Source organism: Orycteropus afer, unplaced genomic scaffold, assembly GCF_000298275.1.
Source record: "Orycteropus afer afer isolate SDZICR_OR568_19922 unplaced genomic scaffold, OryAfe1.0 scaffold00067, whole genome shotgun sequence".
Classification (NCBI taxonomy): Eukaryota; Metazoa; Chordata; class Mammalia; order Tubulidentata; family Orycteropodidae; genus Orycteropus; species Orycteropus afer.
Window position 1 is genome coordinate 2,732,677 of NW_006921654.1, and position 7,806 is coordinate 2,740,482.

Below are 7,806 nucleotides of genomic sequence, written 5' to 3' on the forward strand. Positions count from 1 at the left end.
ACTTTATTATTTAATTTATTTATTTAATTTTCACTTTCACTGTAAAATTTTTGACAAATTCTCTCCTTCCTTTTCCTCATTATTCCTTTCATCCTCAGCATTTCTTTCCTCTTCAAAATCCATTAAGTCTTAATCTGTCAATTCCTCTTCTTCGTGAACCTGTTCCATACTGGCAATAAGATATACAAAAAAATTACCAAGTAAGTGGGGCTCATCATAACTCGAGTACGTCTAAGCCGAGGACTACCTGGTATCTCAATTCCCTGGACACTTGTCAGGTATTTCTGATGTGCTGGGACCTGGGAGACATTCAGACAAAAGAGATAGAGCACCTAGCCATTTTAATACTCCAGTGATTTCCACAAGCACTTCTATAGCAAATTGCATATGGGTTTTCTTATTAAACCAGCAAGAGAAAGAAAGAAATGTTTGGAAGACATGTATGTATGGGCAACTCAAGGCAGATGTTGCTGTTGTTGTTATTGCTACTGTTGTTGTTGAGTGCCATCGAGTCAGTGCCAACTCATGGCAACGCTACATACAACACAATGAAACCCTGCCTGGTCCTGCACCATCCTCACAATCCCTGCTGTGCCTGAGCCCATCGTTGCAGCCACTGTGTCAACCCATCTCATTGAGGGTCTTCCCCTTTTTCACTGATGCTCTGCTTTACACAGCATGACATCCTTCCACGGGGACTGGTTCCTTCTGACAATATGACCAATGTATGTGAGATGAAGTCTGGCTATTCTCGCCTCTAAGGAGCATTCCAGTTACACTTCTTCCAAGACACTTCATTCTTCTGGCAGTCCATAGTATTTTCAGTGTCCTTTGCCAACACCACAATTCAAATGCATCTATTCTTCTTTGTTCTTCCTTATTCATTGTCCAGCTTTCATATGAGGCTATTCAAAACACCATGGCTTGGGTCAGACACCCTTAGTCTTCAAAGTTTTCTCTTTAATGCTCTGAAGAGGTCTCTTGCAGCAGATCTGCCCAGTGCAATGTCGTTTGATTTCTTGACTGCTGCTTCCATGGATATTGATTATGGATCCAAGTAAAATGAAATCTCTGACGACTTCAATCTTTTCTCCATTTATTGTGATACTGCTTATTGGTCCAGTTGTAAAGATTTTTGTTTTCTTTATGTAAAGGTATAATCTATACTGAAGGCTATAAAGTCTTTGATCTTCACCAGTAAGTGCTTCAAAGTCTTCTTCACTGTCAGCAAGCAAGGCTGTGTCATCTGCATATCACAGGTTGTTAATGAGTCTTCCTCCAATCCTGATACCATGTTCTTCTTCATACAGTCCAGCTTCTTGGATTATTTGCTCAGCATACAGATTGAATAAGTATGGTGAAAGGATATAACCCTCACTCACGCCCCTCCTGATTTTAAGCCTTGCAGTGCCTCCTTGTTCTGCTTGACATTACTCAGTAACAGTTGAGAAGGGGGCTTATCCTAAAGTCTTATCAATGGGTTGGGCGTGCTATATTTAAGCTGCCCAAGAAATTGAGCCCATAATTAGTACCCTCGTCAAAGCCTGCACCTCATCAAAGCCTGCAGCCCAGGCTCTCAAGCACACTTGTAATCATATTCCACACAAGAAGTGGAAAAAATGTCAGTCACATCCACCCTGCAAAAGACTATTTAGAAGAATCATGGTATTGGAGGGGGGACCTGAGTGCTGTGGGTTTTTGGTTGCCAGCATTTCATGATGGAACCATGTCAAGCTATTTCAATGTTCATCCTCCACTGGCTGACCTGTCTTTGTCATAGGGGTGAGGCCAAGGGTGTCCACGGACAAAATCCAGAAGCCTGGGTTTCACTACCATTCTACCATTTTCTTTGTGGACAAACCATCCACCAAGAGCTAAAGGCTATTGACCCATGTTATGCACCACACTTAGTACTTTTCATAAATTTCACATTTCATCCTCATAACAACCCTATGAGGCAGGTCCAATTACAGGAATAGTCTCATTTTGCAGATGGAGAAACTGAGGCACATCAACCTAGAAATTCTTGCCCAAGGTTTTTCAGCCATTAGTGATGGAGCTGGCATTAGAACCCAGGCCTCCTAACTCCCTGACTCTTGTAAAAACAAATTCTAGTCCCCGCTTCCTATCCAGGTAGTGAGTTCCCCATCATAAAAAGTAATCAGAAGTAATCAGAGACTGAGGTACACCTCTCAGAACAGCTGCAAGAAGAATTCCTTCAGCATAAGTGAGGTAGCCTCTAAAGAGTCCTCTAACACCATGATTCTGTAATTCTAGATGGACAGGGCTTTTAAAAGCCAATCATGAGGACAAGGTCTGCTGACAAAAGTATAAAAGTTCAAGAGAAAAGAAAAAGATCTCATTTACAGTGGAGAAAAGAAGAAAAGAATTGTTACGGTATCAGAGATAAGCACACCCTATTCGATGCAGAAAACTCTGAAAGTAACATGATTAAATTTTGTGTATCCAGGGAGTTTTCTTCCTGCCCCACCCCTTTTCCTTCAATCTCTTCTTACAAGTACCAATTTCTGAGATCAATTACAAAGGAACCCAGACAGACTGGTGTCAAATATAATACAGCTGCATATTGCAATAATCTAAAAAAGAAGAAAGTCCATCCTCTCTGCAGATTGTTATTGGAGTGCATGTTTTTGAAGGAAATTTAAGTGCTATAGGCTTTTGGTTGCCAGCATTTCATGATGGAACCATGTCAAGCTATTTCTATGTTCATCCTCCACTGGCTGACCTGTCTTTGTCATAGGGGTGAGGCCAAGGGTGTCCATGGACAAAATCTGGAAGCCTGGGTTCCACTAATCTAAGCAAATTGAATGTTAAGGAAATTTAAGGAGGAAAGCCTCCTCTCTTTAGGTCCACGGGGTTGGGAATGGGTGCTGGCTTCGTTCAATGAAACATCCCTCCTCACAGTCCCAGAAGGCAACGGGAAGCAGAGATTTCTCATTCCCTGTTTTCAGCAGAAGAGGCTTGCTCAGAGAGGCCAAACAACTCCAAGTGAAGTCAAAGAACTCGAATCTCCAGTTATCCTGTGGTTCACCGCACGGTGATGCCAGTAGCTGGTAGGGACAAAGGGTAGCCTATATGGTATATCTTTAGGAGAGAAAATAAATGCTTTCCAAAGTCCTAACCAGTACAGCTGTATGTCAGAGATTCTGAGGTGCTGCCATACTTTTAATTTTTGCCAATTGAATGGGTGAAAATGGTCTCTCATTGTAGTCTTAATTTGCATTTCCCAAATCACTGACTATGTTAAACCTCTCTGCGTGTGTTTGTTGGCCTTTGATAGAGTCTTGTATGTGAAATGTCTATTCCTATCTTTTACCCACTTGAATTTGGTTGTTTGAAATTTCTTTGTAACTCCTAAGAGTTAGTTCTCTATTCTTGCTAATTCCTTTTTCTTTCTTTCTTTCTTTTTTTTTTTTGGCTATGCATATTACAAGGATCTGTTCCTAGTCTGTAACTTGTCTTTTTATTCTCTTTAAGGTGCCTGCTGAAGAACAAATGTTCTTAAAGTTAATATAGTCACATTTACCAATCCCATTTATTTTGTACCTTGTTGAAGAAATCTTCCTCTATCCCTAGTGGCACAATGGTTAAGCTTGATAGTTCGAAACCACCTAGCGGCTCCACCCAGAAGAAAGCCCTGGCTATCTGTTCCCATAAATATTGCAGCATAGGAAACTTTATGGGATAGTTCTACCCTACCATATAGGGTAGTTATTAGTCAGAATCAAGTTGACGACATACAACCACAACAAAAGCACCCAAGACTCACTCTTGCTTGTGTACAATAGGAGACTGGACAAAAATGTTTGTAACAAACATCCTGGAAACAACAAAATGCCTGGCACTGGGAGAATGGATAAATAACCTGTACTATAATATGTTCATATATATATGTGTGTGTATACACATATACATATACACATATGCATATATATACATAATGAGGAGCTCTGGTAGCGTAGTGCCAAAGGCATTTTACTGTTTACCAGAAAGTTGGCAGTTCAAACCCACCAGCCATTCTTCAGAAGGAAGGTTGAGCAATCTACTTCCGTAATGATACAGCCTTGGAAACCCAAGGAGGGGTTGCTGTGAGTTGGATCTGACTTGATGGCAGTGTGTTTGGGTTTTGTTTTGGGTATATTTACACACAGAGTACCATAAAAAAAAAAGTCCAAATAAATACTGCAGTGATACATAATCATATGGACAAGTCTTAACTATATAGGAAGGTTGGGCAATCTACTTCTGCAGTGATACTGCCTCGGAAACCCAAGGAGGGGTCGCTATGAGTCGAGTCCGACTTGACAGCACATAACAACAAACAACATATAACTGAAGTGTATAAAGTCATTCCCAAAGGGTTAAAAACACCATAACCTTTTTATATTATAATTAATTCTGTGTACCTAAGCTAAAAACAACTAAATTAAAACCATATACTTTTAGGAAAAGCATAAATGGAATAAAATTCTATAAAAAGAAAACCAAGAGAATAACAAGCAGATGATTCGGGTGATGGTTCCTCATGTAGGGAAGGTAGAAGGATGGAATGGAGGAGGACCATACTATCAGAGGCATCAGAGACAGGTTATTGTCAAAGTCCTGGGAGTCCCTGGTGGTACAAGTGGGTAACATGCTCAGCTGCTAACCAAAAGGTCGGAGGTTCAAGTCCAGCAGAGGCACCGCTTTCTGAAAAATCAGTCACTGAGCACAGTTCTTCTGTGACACATGGGCTCACTGTGAGTCAGAATCTACTCTGTCAAGTGGTTTTGCTTTTTTTATTATTAAGGCTCTAGTTTTTGCTTTAGGGGGTGGGTTTATAGGTGCTTATTTTATCATTAAAAATAACAAAATATAATAAATAAATGTAAGGCTAAGAACAGTGGTGAAACTGTGCCACAAATCAAGGACTGTAATTAATTCTGTGTACCTAAGTTAAATATAGATAGATGGATGGATAGATATGGATATACAGATATATAGATTTCCTACCCTGAGGTCACGAAGATACTCCCTTCAACCTTCATCTAAAAGTTTTTGGATTTTGCTTTTCATTCTGAGCTGTTTAATTCACCTGGGATTTATTTTTGTGTTTGAGTTAGCAATCTAACTGTTTTCTATATGGACAGCTAATTGTCCTTAACTATCCATTAAAGGAGCTCTGGTGGCATAATGGTTATAGCATTGGGTCAGCAGTTCAAATCCCCAGTGGTTCCATGGGAGAAAAATGAGACAGTCTGCTTCTGTAAAGATTTATAGCCTTGGGACAGTTCTACTCTGTCCTAAATGGTCACTATGACTTGGAATTGACTCAATGGCAGTGGGTTTGTTTTGTTTGTTTGTTTGTTTTTTAAACCATTCATTGATCTGCTATGTCATCTCTGTCATTTAGGAGGTAATTTGTATACGTGTGTCTGGCTTCTCTACTCTTTTCCATTCATCTGCTTGTCTAGTCCAAGAACACTATAATGACTACAGCTGTATCATAAGTCTTGGTACCTGACAGATTGCATCCCCAACCATATTTATTCTTCTTCAAAAGTGTCCTAGCTATTCTTAGTCTTTAATTATGCCATGATCAGTTTAGAATAAACCTATGAAGTTCTATAAGTACCTCATTAACATTTTTATTGGAATTGTATTAGATTTATAAACTAATTTGGGAAGAATCAATGTCTTTTCAAGTAAGAGATTACATATCCTTGAACATGGTATATCTTTGTTTCTTTGGATTTTCTTTAAGTGCTACAATGTTCCTTGTAGAAGTTATACACACTTTTCATTATATCTATTCCTAAGCATGTTACATTTTTGCTGCTATTGTAAATACTGTTTTTAATGGCTTGTTGGTGATAGATAGAATGCAAGTGATTTTTGTATATTGATCTCATAGCCAACAAACTCAGTGAACTCTTTTTAATACTAATTTTGTGTCTTTATGTTCTTACTTCTTCTATGTAAATAATCATAACTGTCTATGAAAAATGCCATATTTTTTCCAATTCTAATATCTCCTGCTCTATATGCTTTTTCACTGTGAAGACCTCCAATGTGATATATTAGTGAGACCTCCAATATGATACTGAAAAGAAAAAGTGATAATAGACATCTTCGTCTTCTTAATTTTAAGAGAATGGTAATATTTCCCCATTAAGTATGCTTTTGACTGAGAACCTTTTATCAGGTAAAGGAAGTTCCCATTACGAGGGGGTGCAAGCATGGAAGACAGCATGCCTGTATGTCCCAAACGGCCTCATTTACACCTGTCATCTTAAGATAATTACTAACGGTGCCCATTTTCATCCTCAGAAGTATTCCAGTTTGGACAATAAATTATATTCTTCCTCCTGCTAGAAGAGTGATGCTAGATGAGAAATCCTAGGGAGGAGAACTGATCATTTGAAGGTGAGATGAATAAGAGGACCTTAGAGGTTTCTGTCAGCCTAGAGGTTCCAGAATGTTCCACTGCTTCACTGAGAAATTCCCAACCTCAAGTAACAAAGCAATGACGACCTACTCCTTCTCTCTGCAAATGCCTGAGGAGACAGGCTCCAGAGACAGCCCCAATATTGCCCAATTGGCTGTAAGAGAAGCAAGATGCACACATAAAATGGAGTAATTATCTTATCAAAAGCCAGCACAGTTGGCAATCTGAGAATGAAGCTGACGACAACCTGGCCTGTCACGTGCTCTGTTTTGTCACTTATATCCCCAATATAAATGCAAAAATGTGAAAAACAGGGGCAAGACTGAATGGCAGTGGATCCATCCTGACGCTGGGCATGAGCCACTGACTGGAGACATAAATTACAGTGCTGTCACCGTCACCCTTCCTATTTGCAAATAAATGTTGTCATCTAATTGTACAAGACTTGGAGACTGTTTAACAAATTTCTCCGAGAAAGGGCTCAGCAGCAGCTCAGATTCCCCGGACACCCAGATTCTATCTCCCCACTTGAGCCGTCTCTCTGTCTACGGCTCTTTGTGTTTTGCATGACAGGCACCGTTATCCCATCTTCTCAGCCTTTCTTGAAGATAAAGCTACAAAGGTCTGGTCTGTCTCTTGATTGATCCCATTAAAGAATCATTACGGATGAGAGATGGAGAGAGGCAGGCTTTGAGAAATGTAGTGCAGGGAGGGTCCTCCTTGATGCAAGATGGATCACCAAGCAGGATGGCCAAGGATGGGGCTCTACGGTGGAAAACCTCTTCTCTCCCTCTCAGTCATGCCAGGAAAAGAAGAAGTAACACAAAGACAAGGAAAAAGTCTGGGAACAAAGCCTCCAGCCCTGGGACCACCAGGGTGTGCATTCCTGAGTCTGTGGATACCCCAATTGTGCCAGAGAATTCCAAAATGAGACGGCAGGTGGTAAGGACATAGATGCAGTGACACGGCTAAGTACGGCTCATGCATTTATTCATTACTTCAACTAGTTACTGAGCACTGGCTGAATTTGGATTCCCCCAGAGACGGTGAGACAAAAATTCAAGTGCCACCAATTTGTTTGGGAGGCAAAAAATGCCAGAGAAGTGTCCAAACATTAGACAAAGGAGGGAATAAGGAGTACATCAGCAAGTCCCCCTGAGGTAAATACCATGTGCCTTAGACTCATCCCTCCAGAAAGGAGGGAGGTGGGGTACTGACGCATCCCATTCTTGCTTGAGTGAGTTGTCCTGGTAGTGTTAGTTCCCACTTCTGGCCTTGTACTCAGGGAGGTAAAGTCGGCCTCAGCAATCAGAGTCGGCCTCAGGAAAAGAAATTACTGGCCTGAAATGCTAAGAGTA